General features: G+C 31.5%; 1 protein-coding gene across 11 annotated transcripts in view; it reads right to left on the reverse strand.

The window, feature by feature from the left end:
• The window catches only part of C3G (C3G guanyl-nucleotide exchange factor), a 58,373-nt gene that overhangs the window by 16,341 nt on the left and 14,921 nt on the right, over nt 1-27,111 (reverse strand). The window contains exon 1 of one of the 11 annotated variants that reach the window (XM_076401488.1): nt 20,981-21,427. The exons of 8 other annotated variants lie outside the window; for them this stretch is intronic. The gene's annotated coding sequence lies outside the window, so the exon portion shown is untranslated. Of the gene's footprint in view, nt 1-20,976; nt 21,428-27,111 lie in introns of those variants that run through there. 2 more of the 11 variants (XM_076401485.1, XM_076401490.1) reach the window with 2 other exon arrangements.

Consider the following 27,111-nt stretch of genomic DNA (forward strand, 5'->3'; position numbering starts at 1 on the left):
CTCTCCTTAATACCCAGTACGGATCGATTGATAAAAAAACGTAACTGACCCTAAAATTATCTACCTTAAACTCCCGAATTTATAAAACCTTAATCATATCCGAACTTAGCTCTTTAGCAGACGTCTAAGGGCAAAGACGCAAGAAGATGATACTTCAACAATAAAAATGAGTTATTATCGATGATGAAAAACTGATCCGAAAAGATTGTGACTATTCCAAGCGTTATATAAAATAGTCATGGGTTAAACCCGACAGGATTTATTATGAACTGTAAAACAAAATAACTTGGCTATAATCGGGATGATGACTAATCTTGAAAAACCAATCTAACTTTCTGATATATTTACTATTTCTTAAATATGTTATTTCTGAAGAAAATCAAGAGTTTCAGAAAAAACCTCGCTTTTTATATTTTGCGATTTAAATTCGCTCCTCAGTACTATATGATGTCAGGTTCAAAAACATTTTACTTTACTTTTTTTGCCTGTTAATTATGAATTCAAAAGTGTATAAGTGGTGTTAAACTTGTACAAACTCAAGTGAAACGATAAAAAATTCAGGTTCCAGTTTCTCACAGAATAAAATAACATTTGCATCCTAGATTTATTCTGTAAATCTATAAAAATACATCTATATTTTATTCCGACTATCGAAAAGGTACGAAACAACAACATTTCTCAAACCGATATATTTTCCAGGAGAAAATATTCGCTGCGATCGTGATATTCAACTTGAGTACTGGCTATTTCTAGACAATCATAACCGGTATTCGGTAAAGTTCGGTAGTTAACCAGTTCCTGATGTTATCATGTACAAGCAATCCAGAGGTAGAATCCAATGAAGTACAACGGCTATTTTGGATTTGACTCTGGTAAGAACTATCTTCTATAAGGTTAAGAATTTTGTTGTTTATAGTTTATTTGTTCTTGTACTATTCGTATTTTAATTATAAATGTTATAAATGGCAGTATTGGATAAATCATCAATATGTGAATATTGTCAAAAAAGATATTAGAACTTTTTAATCTGAACAGACATATGAGGGCATTACATCCAGGTGCGTATCCGTTCAATTTTTATTGTAGTTTTGCAAATTGGATTGAGTTCTACCAAATTCACTACATTTTAATCATCCTCAACAAAATCACAGCTCGTTGATCATATAGTCATTGCACAGCATTAAAATTGAACGAGAAATATTGAAGTTTAGTCTGCTTGAAGATTTTGAGGCCTGGAAAGATAAGATTACCATTTCTAAATTTAAGTGTAATCGATTAGGAAATCAATCAAGAGTTAAAGGACGAGACGTAAGTATTACTAAAATCTGATATAAAATATGATTGCAGCCAAACTAGCTGATAAATTTCCAATGGATGCTATATTGGAATTCGGAAAGACTAGATTTATATCATATTCAGCAAGCAAACCAATTGAATTCCACAGGTGCACAACATAAAAGTGGCGCTACAAGTGTTGAAGAATGGGTAAATGAAGTAAAAAAATGGGATATGTGATGTTATAAATGCCACAATCTTAGCTTCTAAATCCTTACCCTACATTAAAGCAAGAGGATCGAGAGAAAACTTCAAATTTCAAAGGAATGTACAAAGATTTTACATATTTTTTTATCTAAAATAATCAGATATTTCTCTATAATGTTATTGCTGAACTGACGTAACGGAAAATCGGAAGGAGTTCAGTGTAAAAACTATTTAGTTTGCTTTGTAAGCACTAACAATATCATGAAAACTCGTAGAAATATCGTAGGCAACTACTTCTATGGTGTAAAGTTTAGAGCGTTTAGATCATACGTGTAGGTCGCCGGTTCGATTCCCGGCGGATTCAACACCTTTTTATTGTTCTAGTTTGGTTAGCACATTTGTCAAATCACATAGACTATTACTAACTGATCACTTTGAAGTCGGTGTCAAGCCTAAACAATAAACAAATAATAATATAATTTTGTGGTATATACAAAAATTAAATTACGAACAAAACACATCTAATTTGCTGCTATACTAATTTATGAATTCAAGATAATGTAAGAAATTTAAGAGATATTAGAAATTCTTGAGAATTAGACTCTTGTTTCAACTTGTGGTGGATTGCTGCCTTTTCTGCTTATATTTTATCAAATAAATTATTGTATCAACCTAAACATGAAACTAAATACATTTTAATAAATTTAATTCGATTTGATTAGATAAATACAATGTAGCGACCTTGAGGCATGTCGAATTTCACATAGTCGAATAACGGTCTACAAAATACCCAGAAATATAATCCCAGATGTTGAACACGGGTGGGGTGCCAGCAGCGCCAACTAGAATCCGATAACAAATAGCTGGCAACCCCGAGACGTTTATCTGGGATGTTATTGAAGGGGATTTCCATTCATTCAGTACCCGACCATCGTTTGGTTTAGACGTGCCACCATTGACTGCCCAAGTCTCGTCTTCAGGTAACACCCTTGCCAGCCTTTTTTATCATTTCTATTTTTACATTTTTATATTACTTCAATAAAGAACGGTCATAATTTAAACACTACTATTTTATTTCGTTTTACTTCCATTCACCGAGCCATATCAATTTGCCCTAAAACATTTTTGTAATTATTGTTTATTGTCATCATTCCAGTTGCTGCGCTTGAATTGAGCCCATAAAAATATTATGGATTAATTTCAACACCTAAAATTATTATTATTACCAAATTATATTCAAAACAGTTTATATAAAAAATCGTTCGAAGCTCTTATTTTCGTTTTATCATAAATTGAGGCATTATTATTAATTCCCAACAATATTTCCCAATAACCTTTTTTGTTGGGTCTTAACCAACACTTCCTATATTCCAATCAGAATATAATACAAAGATTTAAACGATAAGACACAGACAAAACATATATACAGACAGACATGCCTGGGATACCTGAGGTGTTTTAATACCACCTGAGGTTCTGAGACCTCTCGGGCATCTTGATTTCGTCAGACCCGCTACGTTAACTCGATGAAATAGGTAAACACTCTGGTTAAAAGAGTCAGCATAATTTTAATCGGCTTCCAATGAGTAAACAAGGAAACTAATTCGGTTTATAAACAAAAACAAATTGAAAAACATGTTTATTAACTTATTTACACAAATGATCTATTAGAAGTATTATGTGGAAAATAACAAGGAAATCTTGTTAAGTATTTTAAATACGTAATGTATTAAGAACCACCACACAGGGAATCAAACTAGGGATGACGAAAAAATTAAATATATTTTTTAAACATAATAAAAAGGCATTTAATTATCTTTTATAAACTGTTTAAATTTTGGTTTTATTAAAAATATCGAAAACGATATACCTATATTTTTCTAGGTGGTCGACACCCCTAAATCAAATATGTAATATGTGAATAGCTAGTTGAGTACATGCCTACTTAAATAAAATAAATATCACATCCATTTAGTTTGAAGACAAATAAATTTGGTTAACGATACTGTTTACATCATTATTTAAGCCTGTCCTAATCACACTGTGATTACAATTATCAATATCTTGGAAGTAGTGGAACTAAAATTTTTCTTAACTAAAAATATAAGAACTAGTATTATGGAAATGCGCATGCGCAGAATGAACCGATCACATAAATCTTGTTTGTTTTATTATCTAAATTTCCGTTCCTTCTTCTTTTTTCAAATCTAAGGTGGCTAAGCCATTTATAACTCCTTAAATTTTTAAACAAAATTTTAAATTAATAAATAAGGTATAGGCTGAAAAACGTGGGCAATGAAAATTATCCTTATGGGATTTTCAAGATAAGAACTGAATTTAATAAAAGTTGCTCGCACATTTTAAAGCAAACGATCATTTTTTCGTACAATCTAGGCACGTCATAATGGTTCCATTTAGGGATGTTCATATTTCGATTTCGATGCAAAAGTTCGATACACTCCTTCGAAAACCCTTTGTTTTTCATATTGATAATTTTCTTTGCACATAGAAGTTCGATACTATCATTTACAATTATCGATACTACTTTGAAAAACTTAAAACATAGTAACCTCTAAAGTGATTTTAAAAGAAAAAAGTCGGATACTAATTGTCGTATATGGATAATTATTTTTTGGTCACGAAAAAAGCCGATTTGATGTCCCCATATTGTCTTCATATACCATACAATTAAATTAAAATACTAGAAATGTTCTGGAAAAGTAAAATAAAAACAGAATTGTTTCAAGCGCCTACTGAAATATCTTTTTAGAAAAACAATAGAAAAAAGAAACAACAAAAGTGACCCTGATAACGAATTGTTTTCCACTGTAAGATTTTTTCAGGGTTGTATTTAATCACAAAGGGACGGGAATATAAAATTTAAAACGTAAATGGCAATTTCGATCTAAAGTTTACTTATAGTAACTGATCCGTCCTCACCATTGTGTGCTAATCTGTATCAGCTTTATCTTATATCTCTCCTTTCACCAATTTTATCTTATCAGATTTTTTTGACGGGCCCTACGGAACTAGATTTAAGCCTGGCGATGGACGAAAGACTAACTCAGAGACCATTCCATAAGACCTCCAGTCCTATCCAGCAAACAGGACGACCCATCCCATCGCTTTAACTATTGTGATACCCAACCAAAGCACATATAGCTTTATATATAGTTTTATTGAAAACCCGAAACTAAAAGTAATTGAAGTAGTTACGAAAGGTACATAATGCACATAAAGGATTAATTATATCCGAATTTAGAAAGCAAAAACAAAACACAACCAATATTGAGATCCTGACAATCAACATAACACATCTTATATAAATGCGTTTAGAACAATTTTAATTCGTTACTATTGGTCATTTGTGCTTGCATCAATTTAAAAATATCTAAATAATATAAATATAGGATAAATATATCCAAATTAAAATTAAATTAGACTAGTTAAGCTGAAGTTAAGAACGAATAAAGACTTATTCACCATCCAGGTTTGCTTCAGTCTTAATCTGATATGACGTTTCCTGATATGACGTTTCCAGTTTAATCTACCATCAACAGGGTTGCCGAGGTATCTCGATGATTCTATTGCTCTAGGTAGAGATATGTATTTTGTTATAATACTCTGTCGTTAGCAAATGTTTGAAGTACTCTTTTAGGATATCAACAGTGTAGAGCAGCAGACTTCATATGAAGTTCAAAATTTCTTTGGAATTAATACGACTCCAGCAATTATTGACAACAATGTTATATATTAAATGACATGAAAACATATGGTATTATGTTGTCCGAATATTATATTCATTTTACTGTACTTTGACTTGTTAGTTAAAAGAAAATATACCGTGTTTTTGTTGTTTTATCTAGATAAAAATCACTCATTTGACATTACCATATTTATATACCACTGTGAGAAAATCCTCATTTTAATATCATAAATATTTGCCTAGATAAAATGTAATAAAACCGAATGTGTTGCGTAATACATAATACAAAACATACCCTGGTTAGTACATTTGTGTTATCTATGTGTATGATTTTGGCGCTCGACGATTGAAATATTTATTCAATCACGCAGATGAAGTATGTAAACTTCATTTAGATTGCGAAAATTAAGGTGTAATTTTTGTTATTATTTCAGCACGTTATTTTGATTTTATCATGATAGCCTCATATGTCAAATTGGCTATTTTGCCACACACACTGCTGTAACGGACATTGAAAATATGTTATATTCTATATATAAAGCACGTGTAAAAAGTACCTTCTACCTAAATTTTCATGGCATCCTTGTATGAATGGTTTCTCTTCACCTAGTTTTGGTGACTCCAAATTCCATTAGTCTACCGATGGAAAAGTGAATTTCGTAGCCAAAGCCGTATTATTCACGCAATATAACATATATTTTATGGTGTTTTACGTCTTTTAACACTTGTTATGTAGCGAAAAAGGGATCGAACCCCTAATATGTCAATTTTGCGAGATGTGAACCAATAAACCTTCAGAGGATGCCCGCACTGGAATGGAGCGCACCTTCGTATAATCTATTAGCAAGCGTTTCCCATTGACGTAAGAAAGTTGGAGAGGTTTCGTACCTAAAAAGCATACAGGATATTAGGGTACAGAGGGGTAGGTATTTGGTCCAACATCCCAAATCACTGTCATGAAACAAAGACAACAGTATCTACAACAGTATCTAGAATAAAAGGTGGACTCAAAGTGTCTTCTACGCGTCTTCAAGAGTCTGCGGTCATAGAAATGAAATAACTAACCGTGTAATCTAGAGAGTGCACTGTTTGCGCCACCTGTAATATAACAAAAAGATTCTTCAATCTCATTTTTTCTTCTTATCATTAACAGTTTACAAATCAGAGTACGGGGTGGTAAACCCTGTAACAACACTGTATTTAATTTATAATTCACATATTTTCGGCTGGAGTCCCGCAGGGTCGTGTCTTAGGACAACTCCTGTACCTGCTCTGTACTTCCGATATTCCAACAACAAAAGATACAGTACTTGGAAGATTTTTCGACGACACAGTTATGATGGCAAAAGATACATCTCTAACAGCTATAGGAAAACTGCAAGTAGCTGGAAATACATACCGATGTGTTAATCCCATACTTACCTTGCTTATGTATTAGTGCAAGTATAACAGAACAGTAGTAAAAAATATATTTGTAAATTAATATATTACTATTATTTTTTTTTGGAAGCGGTAATTCCAATATTAATAAGTATCCCTCAAATAGCCTCAAAGATTTGAATTACAAGCTTTGCTGGATGAAGACTTGATGCAAACCCCACAAGGGTTTATATATAACTCAGCTTGGAGTCATCCAAAGAGTTATTTCCAGGAGTTTTCAACAAATGGGGAAAATTCAAAAACTTGGAAGATTTATTTTTTTAAATCAATTTTAAACATAAAATATAATAGATAGATCTAAACAACCAATATATTGACGCTAAAATAGAATAGCCGCTTAAAGAAATGTCTTTTGTGTATCTGGTGGAACATGCAAGTGAGTGTTTTATTACAAACTCTTGGAAAATTGGTTATAAAGTGATTGCGGAATGCTAGGGACAACAATTGAACAAACCGAGCAATGAACTTAATCAGAAAAAAACATTTACAAGACAATGAAACAAGAAATTCATAGTATTGTATAACAATGCACAACATTCACGTTGCTCACGTGATTCAGAATGCGAATACCCTTCAGAAAAAGTTCTGGTATTCATCAAATTTACCGATTACCACTTCCGAAAGGCCTGGGAAATGCTTTGTCACCAAACAAATTATGAAGAATTGCGGAAATGTTTAGGAGGAATGGAAACCTCAAAACCGATATCATTCTGTGTCAAACGGTATTGCTACAATACCGGAAATATCTTTTTTTTAATACATTTATTTATTTCATTGGTTTAACTATTTAAGCTAATAGTTTTAATCATTATTATGAATAACCATTATGTCTCAATACTCAACATATAGCATATATTATTTGCAGATAAAAGGATGTGATTAAAGACACTTACAAGCCTGTAAAAGAAAATCAGAAAAAGAAGTTTACCATAATTATAGGTTATTGTATCTGCATTAGAACATATGAGTACTGATTAACTTAAAAAGTAATGGATTTTTGATATACCTCTACATAACATAAAATAACAGTTTTCCATTTAGTATTATTGAGTTATTCAGTGAATACGGACCTGAATAATTGGATGTTCCAAATGACACTTTTGACTTTCACTACTTTTATTGTTTATCTTGAATAAATCTGTTGCCTAAGCCTTTCAAACAAACTTTGAAAATTAGAGTAATGCTGCTCCATCATATCCCAAATGCCGGTTTTGGCTTCAAATATTTAGAACAGATGATTTTGATGTCAATGAGAAAAAACAACCTCGAGGATAAAAACACTTCGAATGCAATGAGTTGCAAGATTTATTGTACGAAAACCCAACTCAAATTTCCAAAGAACTTCCAGACAGGTTATTAATTGATGAATCAACTGTTTCCAGACGTTTACATGCGATGGGAAAGATTCAAAATGAGGGGAAATGGTTACCACACGAATTGACTGAAAGTGGTATTTCGATGTCTTTGTTTGCTAGGAAAAAGAAGAGTTCTCAAGGTGTAGTGTATTACGAGCTGCTAAAATCGTGCAAAAATGGATCGATGAATGAACCGTCATGAAAGCATCGTCGTGTTGATACCCTGTCGTCATGTTGCCATAAAGATGGGAAAAGTTGTAGAAAATTATAAATACCTTTTTGAATTAAAAAAATATATAATAGGATATATGAACCTGATGTTTCTTGAAATGCTTCTACTAAATACCTAACGATTTATGATGTTCTAAACTATGTCCTATATTTTAGCGATTACGATTTCTGGTATTGAGTAGTTTTTTAAACGAGTTATAGTTCATGTTCTACGCTTGTATGACAAGTAAAAGATAGTAGTATATATTTCGATAGTTTAAAAAAAATGCAAAAAATAAAACACTACAAGATGTTCAATTTATACATTTGTTAAAAATGCCCACATACACAATATATGACTGAATTAATATAAAGAGATATTTATCAATTAATATTAATTATTCTGAACATATTATTGCAATGACAAAACATCTAACTCAGATTTAAAGTAATTTTTTTTTAATGTATCTAAAAAGAACATGACATACACATTACAACTAGTTGTTAATTACCACCAGTTAACACATAGGCTGAAAAGTTCCGGCCGTGGGGAACTATCGACTGTTTAGTAATTGACCACTTTTTACTATCGACTGCTTCAGTCGCTATTTTTGCTTCGACTGATTTTACTACTTTTTTCTAGTGACTGCTTCAGTCGACTGTTTTCAGCTGCTATTTTCCGTCCGATTGATTTTGTTACTACTTACTATCGACTGTTTCAGTCGTACTTTTAGTTACTATTTTTGACGTTCTGGCTATGTCGTTCTAGCCGCGACCTTGCCTAAATATACCCAATTTATGCTTACATAGATTTATATATATCTAATATATATAGTTTTATGATTTTATGGTAGTTTGTTTACAAATAACAATATATTGTATATTAATATTATAGTATTTTGGTATGATATTTTTCAAGATTGTTAATGTAATTGGGTAAAAAGATTAAAATTGTGAATGATAAATAGTAAAATATTTTGACTATTTTTATGGCAATAATAGGTAATATTTCGATTACTCTCTTGATATTTATTAAAAAATATGTCCATTCAAATAAAGTATATGTTCAATTTTTATATAGTATTTATGATTATTGTACATCTTTAGTTTTTAGGTTTTGTTTAAGTTCTATTGTATTGTCTATAGTTATTATAGTATATTATCTAAAAATAGCAATTAACACATTAAAATACAATAAAACATTTGTGGGGCATTATTCCATTCGATATAGAAATTCCATTCCTTTCTACAGATCCACAGAATATTCAAATATAAAACTAATTCTACTTCGTTTAAAATTATATTACAAATTGCATGTTATGTTTTATTATAATAGTATTCAGTAATTATTTTTTTCCTTTTCTTTGTTAAAGTTAGATCGTGAAGGAATTTATGTATCTTCATCTCTCTTACACTTCCGTTGGAAAATATAACTACATATAAAATTAAGTGCTTCAAGCGATTATCTCTTCCATAGATTATCAGAGTCCATTTCTCTGTCACAATTTATACAGGAAACGATTCGTACATCTTCGTCTGACATCACGAATTGAAAAAAAGTCGAACCATGGATGACTGAAAATAGTAATTACTATTTTCAGTCGCTAGTTTTTTTAGTATCGACTGTTTCGACTATTTTCAGTCGATAGTTCTCAACGCTAGTTTTTTTGTTCAAAATTGGCTTTATTCATCAACGTAAACTCCATTAAGAGTCACCAGTTGCTGTTCACTCAGATGACGATCATTTTGATTCCGGATAGAAGTGTTGGATCCATGTTTCATCCATTGTCACATATCGACGCAAAAATTCCGGTTTGTTGCCTTTAGACATGGCCAAACACTGCTCAGAATCATCAATACGTTCTTGTCTTTGGTCTACAGTGGGCAAACGCGGCACCCACTTTGAACAGACCTTCCTCATAGTCAAATTCTCACGTAATATAAAATTAACACGTTGTTTTGATATCTTTACGATGTCACCTAACTTACGCAACTTCACTTTTTGATCATTCAATACGATTTTGTGGATTTTTTAAATGTTTTCTGGTGTTACAACCTCATTTGGACGTTCTGCACTATCGGTGTCACTAAGACCGCGTTTGAAGTTAGAAAATCAACGTTTTATTGTTGTTTCTGATGGAGTGGAGTCCTTATAACACTTTTCAAGCCATCGCTTTTGTTTGAAACTGTTTTGAAAATAACAAAAGTAGTATATCATGAAATTTTAACAGCTTTCTTTTGAAGGTTAGTACTAACAGAAAAAGCGGAGAATGCAATTAAACTATGCCTGAAGCGTTTCATGTCATGTGTTATTTTTCATTCATGTTGTTTTTAAAGTCTAGATCTAACATTTCATACCTTTTTTAGCATTTGATACATATAATAGCATTCACAACGTTTTTGTTTTTTTAAACTCGTGTAAGTTCACTTTTATCGATCATTTGTAATACTTGGATATTTTCAAGTTCATGCAATCTCACTTGCGCTTTTCGCAAACCATTTAATTTCGCTGACCGTTGCTTTAACTAGATATTTGTTTTAATATATCATGGTGTATTAACAACACTGCAATCATAATTTTGGACCATATTCATAATGGTTCTCTTTATACAACCCTATAGTTCCACACCGGCTCCAAAATGTCTGTAATATTAGTTTGTTTTGAAATAATAATTCAGATTGTCGTCCAAGCGACCACTACAATTATTTGAGCCTGATACAAAGTTTTACTCGTTTTTTTAGCATGCTCTTTCCTGTTTCTTTCAACTGGCAGATAATCTATTTTTATATATAAAATCGAAATGTGTAGACATCGTAGCATTTCATTTTATTATTCCAGTTATTATTACACTATTTAAACTTGTCTCAATATTGCTACTTGTAGCGAGTGGTGTAGTACTTACTTATGTATGCTTACGCTGGTATAAAGTAAAGGCTTAATATTTAAAATTGGCCCAAGAACACTACCGTGTTATACACCCGCATAGGTGGATTTCAAATTTGAATATTCCTCGCCATATTTTATTCCAAAGTGATGATCAGAAATGTAGGAGAACATGGCTTATCTGGTTTGGCTCTATTTATACTCTCCAATTATCCATCTATCAAAAAATAGTAGAAAATTGTGTAATAAAAAAATGTAGTAAAAACTTTATCTGATAGCAGGCGTTATTGAATTAATATCTGATATTAATAATAAATACAGTTCAGAAACTATAAAGATATTAGTTTTATAATTATTCATAGTTAACATTCGTTTTTTTAATATATCTATTAAAATATTCTATTCATTGTAATTTTAATTCTGTGGTACTTATATAAAACAATTCCGCAAGTTAATATGTTAAGTCAACCGTGAAACAAAACTTCGACGCCCTTCGAAATCACACAGTTTGGTACTCTTGTGTTTGTGCTCTACTTCAGTGTACAAGAGCTGCAGCCTTTTGATGTTTACCGGAGAGTAGAGTATTTATTTCATCAGATCTTCGGTCTCGGTGTAAGTAATTCTTCGTAAAGTATCTGGGTACATTCACAATGCTTCTCAGGACATTATTCAAAAATGCTTGTTTTATATTGATATGACTTCTCGCAGAATAACCCCATAACAGTGCAGCAGCAACTCATTATGTACGGATATATTAATTTTGTTCTATAATTTTTGATGATATACTGCTCAAATAACTTTTAAGTGTCCTTTAACATTCTATTTTACAAGTCAATTAAAAAAAGAAGAAAAAAATTAATCCAAAATATAAATTTAAGGTATATTATTATAGATATTAGTAAGTTCTTAATTTTACCGACTTCTGTTTGCCAAAGCAATCTGACCTTATAGTTTTTTTTTGCCATGTTGAGTAACTAACAGTAACAAACAAAAAACATATCGAGAGATTGTAAACATTACTAAATAAATGAATTTATCATTACTTATCATTATTTGTACTATTTGATAACATATGAGGCAATCTTGTTGAATTACAATCTTATTGTGTATTGATAAATAATTCAAGATGAATTTGCTCATCAATCATATCATTTCAAGTTATACATAACATTTTCAGATCAATAAATTCGTGGACATTATTACCTCTTCATTCAATGCACATTCTTTGCTGTGTGAAAAGAATCAGAAATCAAAGCAAAAACAAACTCGTACTTTCGTCCCAAGCACTAAATTAAAATAATTTTAGGTAATTTTACCTAGCTAAAGTCAATAGTAACATTTGTACAAGTTCGTGTGGTTTGGTACGCTTCAATTTCCTGATTTCCTGCGCGTTGTCCAGTAGTTGTATTGCTTCCAATTTCCAGCTGTGGTTTAGTAACATTATATCATGTTTGTTGGTTACATACCGATAAGCATTGATAATAAAATAACAATAAACTGATAATAATTATAAATTACTTTCATGTTGCGACTATCTTCTGGTTAGTCGGTACCGTATTGATTATGTTTGAGCAAGTGAGCATCCCTCAAGTGATATAATAGGGTTCGCCGCAACGAAAAATTGACATGGGCAGATTTCGAGCTAAGAAGCTGTATTTTCAAGTCTCTAGCCGATTGGTGGATCGTGTTAATGCCACTTGTAATCTTTTCATAGCTCTAAGCAGAAATATATCTTTTGAGTCGGAGAATGTGCCAAGTATTGTTTCTTTTGTTGCTGGGATATCGGTAGTCCCATGACATGACATCAGTCCCGTGAGAATACTACTTCATGCGAAACTCTAAATTTTCTTTCGAAAAAATCTCTAAATCGATCTTTCTTTCCACGGTAACAAATTGCCCATCTCGTTAATCAGGTATATGATGTGTATGCGTGTTAAAGATAATTCGTTTGTTCTGCCTTATAAACTCCGTAATCTACAGGTAAAAGTACGACAAATTGACACAGCTGGTATCGATTCCACGTAAAATTAGAAATAAAAAAGGAGATAGACCACTTATTGATGATTCAAGGATTTCTTTACAGCAGTCAAGATACCGAATTGTTCGATTAGTTTTTGATTACCTACAGCAAAATCACTGAATAAAATCATACTGTTGTACGTTCAGTGATAGAGCGTGTTCAGATATTTAAATATTTCCATTCCAACCACCTCAAATGTACCAACTCTCGTATCATTATTGAGTACATTTTATGTTTTCTTCAAAGTCACGTACCTGTGGAAAGAGTTTTTTCATTGATGAATAAATATGGGTAAGTGTAAAAATACAGATAAATGGTCACCTTAGTTACAGGAGATCGAGTTATTACCAAGCTAAGAGCTCAGCATTATACCATCGGAAATATGCTTCGAAAAACTGAAGAGAAAAACAGGCTGATGAAGAAAATATCAGGCCTATAAATTAATTTTAAAGGATTTACAACAGATGGTGTAATTCACATGGGAAGCTGTTGAAGCCTCACTGGCATGCTTATGTGTCATTTCGGCGAAGTAAGAACACATATTTTCTTAAGTGCGTTGAAAATGTGTGAGAAATGTATCGAGTAAATCGCATTTGTGGAAAGCTTTCTTACTTTACAGGATTATTTTTATACTTCAATTTTAAGAAAGACGAAGCATCAAATTTAAAAAAAAATTTTTAATAATTTATATGACTTTTTATGACTGATAAATAATTGCACCTGCAATAAACTGTTAACCTTTTGTCCGAAAATAAGAAAACTTTGTTCTGTTTATGTGAATATAATTTTTAAAAATAAGTATTTCTTAGCGCAGGTGTTATATACTATCTTGTATATCTGTAGAAATATATTCAAACATGATTCAAAATATGATTTAAGTAAATTTTCCAGAAAAACATACGAAAAATCTTTAATTTTCAGAATGCCAATATAATTCGGGATAAACTACATTCATTTAGCACCTAATGTTTTTATCGTAATATCTAACATTTTTGGCGGTATAAGTAATCGAAATGTAATGATATGCGAATAAATAATGTTGAGTATTACTTGTATTTTTTACAGTAGCTGATATACATCTCAGTTATAAATAGAATTAAATTGTGAAACATTTATGGGACAATTACAGAAGATTTGTGTTAAAACCTCAAATTATATGACTTATAGTGATTAGGAAGGGGCGTATTTTAGAGAACATTTTAGTTTTAGTTCTGAATTTGTTAATTTACTGCATCATATTAATCGTCGCGCCCGAACATCAACAATGTGCGGAATATGGATATACGACCCAATCAGCCTTAGTTGAAGACATCACAACATCCTAGGGGATTTTGAGAGATAACGTCCAACAAGATTTGAGATTTATAAACATAAAACAATCTTAACAAAGGCCGGCTTCGTTGGCGTAGTGATCAAGGCGACAGGACGGTCCTCCTACTGTTGCGATATTCGCGGGTTCGAATCCTGCTGGGGATGGACCTACTTTATGTATGTGATTGTAATTGCAAATGTCTTTATAGGCAACAGTGGAAATCCCAGCCACACCAGTAACCAGGCTTGGTAAGACTGGATGCCTTCTGTATCGGTCTCAAAGTTCTGTGTGTGTTCTGTGTTCTGCAAAGTGCTCACTGACCAGTCGAGGGCCGTGGTTCGAAGCCCACGTTAAACTGTAGGTCCTGTCTAGATCAACCCTCGATGGTAAAACGGAGACTTTAAAAAATCTTAACAAAGACAAGGAATATACGACCAATTCTGTCCGATACACCATCATTCCCGTTTGTTAATTTATGAAAAATGGTATTAATCTGTTGATCACATGTTTGTCGTGCTTATATAGCAAAAAGATAACTTGGTTAGGAGAACCTCAGTATCAGAACCCCTGCTTCTAAAGATGCAAACGACAATAATCGCAAAACGTCAACTAATTTTGGTTGACAAATGCAGCTCGAATGCAGAAGTACCATCGATTACCCTTTAAAGATGATTTCCCAACTTCAGTTGTGACTATGGTTCGTTAAGTAATGCATTCGGACAGGTTTATGTTGTTATGAACTGACACTGCGAGATCATCATAGTAAATAGTGAGATGGTGTAACAAGTGATTTTTTGCGCACGGCCTTGATTTTTGTACTGAAGATATCTCGTATTGGCAAAAGTGAGTTCAAATGTATGGAAAATCGACTTGATCTTCCTGAAAAATATTTTAAATAACTTTGTTTAACACAACCGGGGAAACCATAAGCATCTATAATAAAATGATACGCTTCAACTGTGAAGTAAAGTTCCATAAATCGGTTCAAATTCGAAAAAAAAAAGACGGTATGCTGGTCTAAAACTGTCAATCTTTCAAGGTTATGTTAGTAATGGAAGTTCAATCTATAATATTTTTATTGGACGAAACTGGCACGCAACTGTTCACGGCAGAGCCGTTGTAATAAATAAACCCGATAACAGAAAAATGTTGTCTAGTTTAGCTGCAAATTTTGTTTTAATTCACTCTGGCGCTTGTCCAATGTACTGTTTACAATTTGTAAAAATTTGAACTACTTGCTAATTATTTAATACTAGCTTCCTAATTTTGTATATATAATATCATTTCTCTGTATTTTATTGTGTGTATTTAAGGCGTTATTTATATTTTAGGAAATTTTTATTGAAATTGCGTTCAAATTGATTTGTTGAAATGTAACAGCTAAACAAAAGTATTCTAGAATGTGAAGATTTGAATAGAAGCCGAAAGGCGCCTCTCAGAAAATCTCATATTTCCTTCAGGATAACTATCTAAAAATCCAAATGTGTTTCATAAAATGAGAAAATGAAAATCCAATCGATGCTACTGATGTAGTTTTGCCATTAGGAATAAGAAATATTATACCCGCGAGTTCAACGCGAAAACTAGCAAGAAGCTGTTGCTTTATATCAACGAGACATACACTAGACAGATTTAAAGCAAACAAACGGAGAGCTTTCGTTTTCCTTGAGACGTATGTTTCTCTACATTATCATTTAAGAAATAGTTAAATTCTTTGTTTTTTTTTATGTAATTTTACGAATCGCGAAAAAAATATACCCGCATATCCTACAAGAAGAAGAAGTTGTCAGCTAAACACGGACCAGGAAATCACACACTCTAAAAAGAACCTTTATGTTTAGAGTCAGTAAAAGGATATTTATGTGGAGTGAAAAATGTTGTCAATTTTGTTAAATTAAAGGGTTATCTAACGTCGAAATTATTTATATTTTAAATTGTATTTTAACATTAGATTATAGATTACTTATCTTTTTTTGTTATATTTTAAAGTCCGTTTTTCCCGTTAAAGGCTTATCCAGACCGGACTTACTGCTTAACGTAGTTTTTGAATCATGGTCCACGGCATTAAGCCTACCGACTAGCCAGTGACCAACTTCTTGACTTGACTTTCTGACTAGTTATGACAGAGACAAAACATCAGCAAAAACTTCTCTTTTAGGCGCTCCATTTAGATTTGGCATCTGGATTAGAGACATTGTAAATAATACAGATAAATGAATTTTATAACAACTATTTTGTTCAAATTTCAATGTAGCCTTCAGAAGCTGATTGGGGAAGCTATAGATAAGATAACTTGGAGATTCTACTAACATGAGAAAATTTTAGAATTCAGTGATTTTGCTTTATAACATTGTTTTTATATTATACATTGCGAGTTGAATATATCTAAAATTATAAAATTATATATAGATTACTTAAAACAATTTTTTTTCAATTATATCGATTATGCCTACTATACAGTAGAGAATACACACAAAGTAAATAGTATACAAAGTTGCTCGCAAGATAAAAAAACTGCACTTAATGCACGAACATATCGGGAACAGCTTTCACCCACTCAGCGGGTCATATATACCGAAATTCCCTGCATTCCTGTAGCGTAACGTTTCAAACTGAACCACTGGCATTAGAGTAAACATAAAACCGTACAATTTTAGTAAATGATTTCGATTTCTGAAAACTCGATAAATTTAACCTTTTCTCAGCTGATTTCAAGTTATTGATTCATACTTCTATTAAAAGCACGGTTTTTTTTATCTCTTTCAACATCACAATCTGAAACATATTTAATTTTTTTAAAAACATTTGGGTAATAATTGTATTTTTATAGATTTATAAAACATTTTGAAATATAAACAGGACTTTAAATAGTTTGCTAATAAACTATTCCACAACTCTGATCAGTTTTTTATTCATTTGTAACGGTTTATTATATTTTGAATTGAGTCATTAGAATGATAATTATTTTTGATAGGCATTAATTAGCAGTTTGCCAATAAGCCACTGTTGTGACTTATTGCGTTTTGACAGCTTACGAAACAAATTCATTGAAAACTTTGATTTTTAAAATTATTTATTATTGTTTTAAATCACGATACCTTGTAGCAATTTAACAGCTATTCAAAAATCGAATAAGTTGTTGCAGTAAAAGTTGAAGTATAAACCGTATCATCGACATTATCGTAAAAATTAATTTCTATAAATAATTTCAATTTATCAAATAGTTGTTAATTTACTGACACTGATTTATGTTAGAAGAACATTTCTGTGTTTAAATATATTTGAAAACCACCTAATTAAAAATATATTTAGGTAATAATTGTATTTTTATCAATTTTTGGAAAATATATACTGAAGTATTAAACCTGTCAACGTCGCCTTGGTTGTGTGCAATATAAGTACTACATAATATTAGTAATAAATTAATTTTTAATTAAGATTGTACTAGGCATATTTAATGTAAGATGTACATAATCTTAATATATATATATATATATATATATATATATATATATATATATATATATATATATATATATATATATATATATATATATATATGTATATATATATTTGCAGAATATTCAAATATGATTATATTTCAAACTGAACTTTGTTCACTAATAAATTATTCCACAACATAGGCCAATGACAACTTTGATCGCTTTTTATTTACTTCATGAAGATTTATTATGCTTTTAATTTTCATTAGAACAGTAATCGTGTTTTTATTGATGAAATATGTCATATTAGGCGTATAAATTAGATTTAAAGGTTTTTTTTTTAAATTTGAAGCTTTATTTTGAAAAATCGGTACAATGTATTTTATTCAAAGTATTGTTCATCGATAACCACTGCTCTTTTCCAACTTTCAGGTAATTTACGGATTCCACCTCGAAAGGGAACGATTCCACCTATCTACGATTCGACCGACTTCAAAGGAGGAGGTTTTATACATATTTTTTGTATGTATGCTCGCCGATTTCTTCGTTGATTATGGACAGATTTTCAAAATATTTTTTTTTATTCGAAAGAGTGCACTTCCGAGGTGGTCCCGTTGGAACCAAGACAGGATCTGTTGGGCTAAGGGGGGAATCGAGGGAAACCCTCAAATTTATATTAAAGGCATGTACAAAGTGTTCACATATTATTTTTTATTTAAAATGATCAGATATGTGTGTATAACGTTATCGTTGAACTGATGTGACGGAAAATCGGAAATGGTTCAGTGTAAAAGCCATTCAGTTAACTTTTTAAGCACTAACCATATCATATAAGAACTCCTAGAAACACTGTAGGCAACTGATTCTATGGTTTAATGGTTAGATTGTTCAGCTCTTACGCGAATGTCACGGGTGCGATTCCCGATGGAGGCAACGACTTTTTCTAGATGGCTAGAACTTGAAAGTGATCAGTTGGTAGTAGTTAATATAATATTGCAAATAGATAAATAGATTTAGGTAGGTATTAAGCTAAATTGTTTGTATATGATAAAATATAAAATACGTATAGTAGATAGGTTAAATAAGGTGTTTGTTTATTTTTATTTAGTTATTACAACCAATATTATGTACGTTTTATTTCTAAACGTTTCTTTTTGTGTTAAATATCTAAGTTTGATTATTTTTTACTTTTTATTGTGTTCCATATTTATTTTTTGAAGTCGGTTCAATTTTTTTGTTAAAAATATTTAATGGAAACCTTCATAAGTGAAACGCTGCTCGGACAGGTCACAGACTAAGCTTTTACATGTCTTTTGCCTGCCTGAGTGTTACTCCCAACAATTCTGTATTCTTATTGTCTTTTACTCGGATTATCGTCGAAATGCCTTCAAATTATTAAAAAGTCGAAACCAGTATTGCTAGAGCATGCCATAAGTTGCACACAATTCGATGACCTTCAGCCGCCCTTTTCTTTAAATTGCAGTAATAAAGTAAAACTTAGCAAATGCAATTTACTCGTTACAAATTTAGACATTTAAATCACGTTGAAAAAATATAGATATATAAGTACTGAAAAGTGATGCGTGTTAGTCAAGCTTTCAACATGAAGTTGATTACAAATGTACCTGTTGCGATTTAAAACACAGTAACATCTGCTCTCCTGCAAATCCTATAAAATTAATTTATAGGCTTGATACATCATAATTAATTAAGAGTTTAATAACGGAAAAATATTGTGCATTTTTATTGCACTTAACAATCATTATAAATATAAAAAAGGTATATTAATAAATAGAAGACATTATAGATATTAATGTGATACATACTAACATACTAATATATATCAAGTGTAGTTTTATAGGTTTACTAAATAAGTCATTCCATAACGCTTATTAACGCCATATTTTGCTGTTTTTATTGATGAATTATTTTATATTATACTTCACAGTTTATGAAACAGTATGTGTATTTTGATGATAACGGTCGCTTTCAATTTAGGGTTAATTTTTATTAATTATTGTTTTTATTATTTAAAATTATGACGCATTGTAGCAGTTTAAGTATTATTCAATAGAGAAGAATTGTTGTTTTGAGAAGCTCCTGCAAAAGTTAAGTAGAAGTAGATCAAATAGAGAGACAAAACTTTTTTAAGCGAGGATTTCAACTCACCCTAACTATCAGGACGATCTTAAATATATCTTCCCACGATAAATTTAGATTCTTAATGAAAATATTGAATATTGAAACCTCATAGTCCCTGGCGAACAGATGTAACCTAAACCATGAAATTAGTACAAGAATTCGGTAAGTTTAAATATTAGATTTACTTTAACAAACCAATTTTAAAAAGTATCATATTACAAACTGACAACCCGTGATTTTTTTTTACCAACGGAAATTTAATGTTTCCGATGATTCAAATGTTATTGACAAATATTGAAAAATAATGTATGGTCGAGTCGTAATTTACAGACATAATTCCTTAAGTAAGCGAAATATTGTAGTAAAATTAACTATTATAACAATGCAAAAATGCTACAAAAAATAGTCTATATTTTTCACAGAAGTAAATACTAAACTAAAATGGAAAAGACATGCCAGGAATCAAATTTTGAAATACATTGATTCCTCTACGGTATTAAACAATTGGAAATACATTGGATACAATAGAGATGAAAACAAATACCATTCGTTTCTTTTTTATTGTTAGTAATAGTTTACGATGACAGTACCAAGTTAAAAATAAGATATGAAACATTCATTTTTGTGTTAAAACTGTCGACCGCATTATACATTTATTCAACATTCATATTTTATATTTAAACATGACTTTCGTTTAATAATAAATTAAAATATTACATATAGTAGTAATTTTTGCCAATATATATATATATATATATATATATATATATATATATATATATATATATATATATATATATATATATAAATATCGAAAATAAAATGTTTAGAAATAAGTTGGTTTTTACGATCATTGTTTAGTAAATAATAAAATTGTTAAAACTATTATTGTTTACTATTTGATTGTTTCTAATTTAAATGATAAATCACCAGTTTATACGATAATGGTTGCATGTATATTGAAACACAAATAAAAACTTACTTACTGAGAAATATCAACAATAACAACTAGTTTTTGGTGGATGGTCAGATAAACAAAACAGGTACTAAACACAGTTAACTGAGAAAATCACCTACTTCTTTACAGCAAAAGTGAAAACACGAGAGGATAACTGAACTGTTTTCGAAAAGGAGAAGGAAGGAACACTTGTTCACCACCGGTTTTTTTGTACCCAGGTCGGGTCGAGATTGGGTTGTTTTTCTTCGTTGTCGGCTACGCCACGGTCACCACACGAGACGAGGGTTTCAACACGTGAAATACGATCCAGCGGAACGAGTCCTCAACGAAATCCATTTCAATCCGACCGAAAGTGCTGGTAGGACTAGTACGGAAAGTGAAACGAACGCACAAGCGCTCAGCCAATGCCTTTCATATAAAACAGTTAACGTCGGCAACAAGACGAGCTAAGAGTCTCTGTGAGCAGGACCGTACTGACTCGATTTAATGATTAACGATTATGTTTCCTGTATAAAGAGATGCGACTACCATTCTATTTTCATCAGATTAAAGTTTTTTTCTGTTATTATATCATATAATTTCAATATGTTATTTGATTGATGTTATATTACTGTTCACAATACTTGCATATATCTCAATTACCTGCATATGTTCATGAAAATGTAAAGTGTAAATAACCTAACCTAACCATTGATTTTGTTCTTTTTATAGTCTATTCAATAAAACAGCCGTCGCAATAGTCCGTTGGAAATTATTCAACCATTTTACAAAATTATAACGCGAAGAGTTGCAACTACCAAAATTGCTCAATACCTCATTAATAAATAAATATTGAATATATGTCAGGTGTTACTTTCTCTACCCTCTGTATGTACATTTTCCACAGGTGATATGATTAACTATAACAGTTGTATTATTATTGGGTTACGTAGTAGAACCAATACATGAATAAAATACAATTCATATTTTGAGAAATTATTAAAGTTTTGTTAAAATTTGATGTGGTATTCCGCGATGCAGCCCCGACCTTGCCAATCTGTTTAGGTTACGTTTAGCTACGTAAAAAATTGCACTCATTATTCTGTGTTGGTTACTCTAATTATTTTAGTAAGACATATTATTTGTACTTTTATAAAATATTTGGACGGTTTTATCACAGCAAACGAATTAGAATTTTTAGCCTGGGTTACCGGATATCACGTAGTCTTCAAGAATATCGTCTTCTTCTTTCAACAAAAAATCAGAATTATCAAGCTTTGACAAGGATACTGTATATTTTCGATATTAAATATAGTATAATGAAGACAACATCTTAATATTTACTTATAATTCTCGTAAAGTTCAATAATATTAGTCCACAAAAGTTCCTTAATAGTGTTGAGATAACAATTTCATTATTATTATTATACAGCAAGTGATAAGTATTAATATATTATTAATTATATATAATCTCTATATATATTATTATGTTTATATAATTTTGGAGATCCTGCGTATGTCAATGAACTTCCCCTAAACGGTTGGACCTATTTCAATGAAGTTTTTTGTGTGTGTTTATATGCATTCGAGAATGTTTAGTTTTTCTTCCAGAAATTTTAATAAAAATTTGTTTATTAGAATATATCACTTACTGTTATGGAAGTGAAACAAACAATAGTTAAAGAAATAAATGCTAAAAAGCTCCTGGTCTTGACTTGATTACTGGAATACTCTTAAAAGAGCTGTCAGAAATCATAATATTGCCTTCGACAGGATGTGACACACTGGACTGAGTGTTAAATTGAAAAAGCTTTTGCCCCATACGCACTTTCAACTGCTGAAATATGGATATCTCACAGAGAGACATTTTATTGTCAAACAGAGTGACGAATACACTGACCTACACCCAATATATTCGAATGTTCCGCCGGGCAGTGTTTTTAGCCCATTGTTATATCTATTGTATACAGCTAACCTACCACTCAAGAAACACTACTGTTGCAACATATCCTGACGATACACCGGTTTTATCGTCACACGAGGCTCCAATATCAGCTACAAGAAACCTCCAACTTCATCTCAACAAAGTCGAATTGTGGTTGAAAACGAGGCGTATCAAAGCAAATGAGATAATCTTTATCCATGTGACATTTACCCTTTGTAGAAGAACTTGTCCCTCAGTAAAATTGAATAATCATGAACTTCCGCAAGCAGACAACGTTAAATATCTGGAAATGCATTCTGATCGACGTTTGGCATGGAAAAAACATATAATGACAAAACGTAAACAGCTTGGGCTAAAAACTAAACCAAATGTATTGGCTGATAGGACGTACATCTAAATTATCATTAGATAACAAGGTTTTGCTATATAAGTCAATACTTAGGCCCATTTGGACCTATGGTATTGAACTGTGAGGTACTACTAGCAAACCTAACATAGAAATCCTCCAGAAGTTCCAGAATAAAGTGTTGCGAGTCATCGTCGATGCCCCATGTTACGTGTCCAGGAAATTGATTCAGCGAGATATCCTCTTAGAACCCATAACGAGTGTGATTCGAAGTGTTAGTGCGAAGTACTCTGAAAGACTATTAGTGTATCTGAATGCACTCGTCAAACAGTTAAATGTGAGCGATGACAGTGTAGTACGTAGGCTCAAACGCAAACCACCTTACGAACTGAATAATAGACACTGAATAATAGAATAATAGAGTGAGATTAAAACTCTAGAAAAAGTTAGAATAGTTTTTAGAATAAGTTACAATAGTATCTAGAATAAGGTGTAGATTATAAGTTGTACAGCAGATCACTTACTGGAGCGATCTTCTACTTGTCAGGATAGTTATATGTCAGGATATTATACAACGGAAATCAAATAATAATACTTATCAATAATACCAAAATGAAAAACTGTTATTCTATGTAGACAAGTGTCAAAACCATCGAATTTTAAGTTGATTAGGTTGTTTAACAATTGTTTACATTAATACTTTAACATTTGACATACTACATACAAAGACCTAATAATATACCATGTACCGGAAAGTCATTACCGGGTGAATGTGCAAGATAAAGATTGTTCTGGTAGACCGAAAAAGTTTGAAGATGCGAAACTGCAAGAGTTATTGGATGAAGGCTCAACCCAAACTAAAAAACAATTAATATAGCAAAAGCGATAAATCTGGCACAAGAAAAGATTAAAGACCCATTACGAACAATGGGGGAAATCCAAAAGATGGGAGACGACACATCAATTGAATGACAGGGAAATGGAAAATCGAAAAATCAGCTGTGAAATGCTGCTTCAAAGGTATGATCGGAAGTTATCTCTGACAAGTGGATTTATTTTGAAAACCCTAAGCGCAAAAAATAATGGTTACCACCTGGCGAAGCCGGCCGATCGACCCCAAGGCCAAAACATTTTAGTCGCAAGGCAATGCTCCGTGTTTAGTGGAACTAGAATGAGGAGGGGTATTACGAACTGTTGAAATTTGGTGAAATAGTTAATAATGATCCCTACCGACAATAAATGATCAATTTGAACTATGTTAACAAATTCATCTGGCTGTTTGCCAGCTAGAGTCCATCTGGACTACCTTTTAATATTGGCTCTGAATCGTGATTCAGCCTACCGAGTGAGGAGATGCTGTATTAGAGAACATCGCAGAAAACAACCGGTCTTACCCAAATCTCAAATGTACTGATGCGTCGGAGTTTTTGTTATAATAATTTGAATAGGTAAAATATGTTTTTATACGATTTTCCGTACAATTTCTAACGACATAAAAATATTTTTCCAACTTCAACGTATATTTGAAAAAAAAAAAGAAATAGCCAAATAGGTGCAGCTGTTACCAGTTTTGTGTTTAAAAACACATTTTTAGACATTCATATTTATTTATACACGTTTTTATAAATCAATATTATTAATGTAATAAATGCAACAATGTAAATATGATGAATCATTATCAAATCATATTTAACATGAAATACCCATCACAAAAGATGATTCTTAAAGCCGGTCTGACAAATAGTCGTCGTATTCAGACTGATATTATCTAATTTGTTTATAAAGTTGATGACTTATTTCCTCCTAGATTGAAAAGCATTGCCGATAAGATATAAGATGTGTCCTAAGCCGGCTCTGACTTTTTATCTTTCAAGTAGGAGCTAAGAAAGTCCACGTGATAAAAATATACATCGGTTCAAATACCAAGAGCGCCGACTGTTTCTTGGTGAAGTCTGTTCAGTTGCGAGGGATATCTACTGAAGTCAAATTATATATCTACTTACATAATACATAAATATGATACAATTAATTATAATTTGCGATTAAGTTGGGCGGTAAGTTTCGCAGAAATGAAAAACAGATTTGTAGTTATAAAAATTACTTTATTCTCCAGTATAATTTCACACAACTTCCAATATCGGTTCCCTGGGTGCTACTTGAATTATAAAATACAGGAATTTATCTTGTATATACTAGAGCGTTAAATATCATAGTTATTTCATACATTCCAAGCATTTTTAACATAATTCCCCAGAAACAATATATTGTGTGATATTCCGACTACGTTGTTAATCTACTCGTTCTTTATTTTATTCTTAATTATAAATTTACAAAATGGTTAAATAAACTAAAATAATTAAAATTTTTAATAAACCCTTAAAATTAAGTTGGTACTTAATTGTTGAGGCTTGTTACACTATGACATTTAATTTTTTAACAGTTTATTAAGGATTTATTAAAAATTAGCGATCTTTTTAAAAAGTTTCATATCGATTTTTTGGGCTATATATAAATACGTTTGTTTTCGATTTTTTTTAATGACAGATATTTTTCCTGGCTCCTGTAAGAAAATATTGATATATTTAAAAAAATAATAATATATATAATTTTTATTACCCGAAATGTTAGTTCGATTATTTTTCATTTTTAGTTTTTATTACAGTTTAAAATTAAAAGATCTATTAATGCTCTCTATCAAAGGAAGATACCAATAGTTAATTAATTGTCTGATTTAAGATGTCACATATTACGACTAGATATCTGTCAACAATATCACCTCCAGCAATTAGCAAATAAGTAGCAATAGGAACTATCGTATTACTTCTGTCATTTGAAATAAGCAAGTTAGGGGTGCTTTCAAAAGTCTAGGAACGGCGTAGACCAAAAGCATAAAAAAGCACTGAACACATCATGCAATGTTTTTGTTGTTTGACTTACAAAAATATGGTACTAAAATCCATCAAATACTTTTCTACTTTTAAGTAACTTAAAAGTTTATACTTTTTAACTTAAATACTTTTAAGACTTTTATGTCAATCATAACATCCTGGAGGGCCAAAAAGGTCGAAGATAATGAATTGCCAAACACTTATTTGGGAAAAACCTAGGTAAATCCCTCAAAGAACTTTCAGATAGCTTAACAATTTGAAAAATCGCCTGCGATAGGAAAGATCAAACAGCTATTTCAATGCCTGCCGAACAAAAAATCGATGAAAAGTCAGTCACCAGTTACAACACGCCACAGAAATCTCCTGTACCTGAAAATAATTGATCTACTACACTAACCAACGGGCTACCAGGAGAGCTAACCACATCGATAAAAAAATGAAATATTTACTATCATGAATGCTTGTACAACGTGTAGTATATTACGAGCTGCTAAAACGGAATGAAAGTGCTACTGCAAATATCTATCCACGTCAACTGAATAAATTAAACGACGTATTATTTCAAAAAAAAAGAACTAACGAGTAACAAACATAGTCATAGCCACAGTCATCCTCTTGCATGACAACGCTCGGAGAGTTATGGAGAATATACTGTTCCAACTCGAATGGGAAGTTCTGCCGTACCCAGCCTACACACATCTATGCAGCATGGCTTCGCCAGTGCACAATTGTGATAAGCTGAAGAAGTATGAGATGCGACATTGGTCTTTCGACAGGGTATCACTATGTTGCCAGATGGATGGGAAGAACCAATAGAAACATCAGAATATGTCACCTTCCGCCAGCCTATAAGTTTACTATCGATACTCTCGAAAACTTTTGAGAAATTACATATAAATAGGCTTAATAAGTCAGTTGAAAAAAATAACATTATTCCAGAACATCAACTTGGGTTCCGTAATAAGCACGGGACTACCGAACAAGTACATAGGCTTGTAACC

The sequence above is a fragment of the Rhynchophorus ferrugineus genome, unplaced genomic scaffold (assembly GCF_030347505.1).
Source record: "Rhynchophorus ferrugineus isolate W39M unplaced genomic scaffold, kcgeb_rfMv2 rfM4, whole genome shotgun sequence".
Classification (NCBI taxonomy): Eukaryota; Metazoa; Arthropoda; class Insecta; order Coleoptera; family Curculionidae; genus Rhynchophorus; species Rhynchophorus ferrugineus.